Here is a 1,689-nt window from a genome sequence, read left to right on the forward strand (position 1 = left end):
AAAGCAACTACTGCTAATATAACGACGCCAGCAGTCTTAAGAGTGAGAAGAAAACTACAGGACAGCACTAATACATTTTTTTTAATTTTTTTTTAAATACCTAAAAAATATAAAAAAAAAAACCACTAGCAGTAATTGCTTTGAAGAAAAAGTAAAAAAAAAATAATTGTTCAAAACTCCTTAACTATAACGACAGCACTAATTCAGCATTAAATAGTGACGTCTTTCAATTCCATTAGTTTCCGTTTCAAAGTCTCTCTCTAGCTCTTAAGGCTGCTAGCGTCGTTATACTAGCAGTAGCTGATTTGAAAAAAATTTTATTTATTATACTGGTAGTATAGCAAAGGATTTCTGAGTAGTCAGTAACAGTCGAATTGAAAATATTTCTGCGAAATGTAATTAAACTATGTTAAAAATTGATTATACTGCACTAATTGAGCACTAAATGAGGACTTCTTTTAATTCCATTAGTTTCCGTTCTATACTTTTCTTCTCACTCTTAAGACTGCTGGCGTCGTTATATTAGCAGTAGTTGCTTTGAAAAAAAAAATAAAAAAATCTTTTAACACACACACACACAGCGGCTACATCGCGAGGGGAGTCAGGGTAGTTTTCTGTGACTTTATAACGTTGAGATCTGATGAAAACTCGATATTTGCAATACAGAATAATACCCATAACTTTTCGATTATTGAAAATCTTCGATTTTTTTATCGGGCAGTTGAAAAATGATTTTTCTAAAAAAAAATCTGAGTTTACCGGTAGCATTAATTGATCACTAATTAGTAACTCTTTTCTATTTCACCAATACCGATTTTAAAGTCATCTTTCAGCTCTATGATTGCTCGTATCGGTATGTCAGCAGTTATCTATACTTAAAAACTGAAAAAAATTTTTTTTGAAAAATCTGTTTGCTTGTACAGGCAGCACTAATTGAGCACTAAATTATTAGCTGATGTGCCTCTCGCTCCAACTGTATCATAACGCGGTCACAAATGGTACACTGCTAGCTTAATGAAAAGTTAGCAGTATTCTCATTTTTAGTCCCCCTATCACAGCACCAAATATCTGTTATCAGCGCTAAATTAGCTCTAAATGAGCACTAAATTTTGAGATATAAAACGAGTGATTCTGCCGACTTGACCTTTCTAGTCACGAATGGTACACTACTAGCTGAATGAAAAGTTAGCAGTGTTCTTATTTTTAGTCCCCCTATCACAGCACCAAATATCTGTTATCAGCACTAAATGAGCACTAAATTTTGAGATATAAAACGAGTGATTCTGCCGACTTGACCATTCTAGCTTTACAGACGTTGTCATTTGTTACACAGGTTGACAAATGACAGTAGTCATATTTATATATTACTAGCCGATCCCGCCTGCTTCGCTGGGCGAATTTTAAAAGGAAATATATTAAGTAATAAAAAATTAGTAGCCATAAACCATCTAGGATAAACTTAGCATGGTGGTAGTTTCATCAGTGGTTTAGGAGTTATTAGGGAACATACAAACATACATTCTCTTTTTTATATATATATATATATAGAATATAATAGATAGATTTAGACATAGATAATACACATAAATTAAACTTTTTATAGAGAGATAGTTTATAGGTAGGTAGTCATTATCTAACAAGTTACTACTCAGTACTCACTAATCAAATGTCAATGTCGACAATCGTGAA

Source organism: Leptidea sinapis, chromosome 21 (assembly GCF_905404315.1).
Source record: "Leptidea sinapis chromosome 21, ilLepSina1.1, whole genome shotgun sequence".
Taxonomy (NCBI): domain Eukaryota; kingdom Metazoa; phylum Arthropoda; class Insecta; order Lepidoptera; family Pieridae; genus Leptidea; species Leptidea sinapis.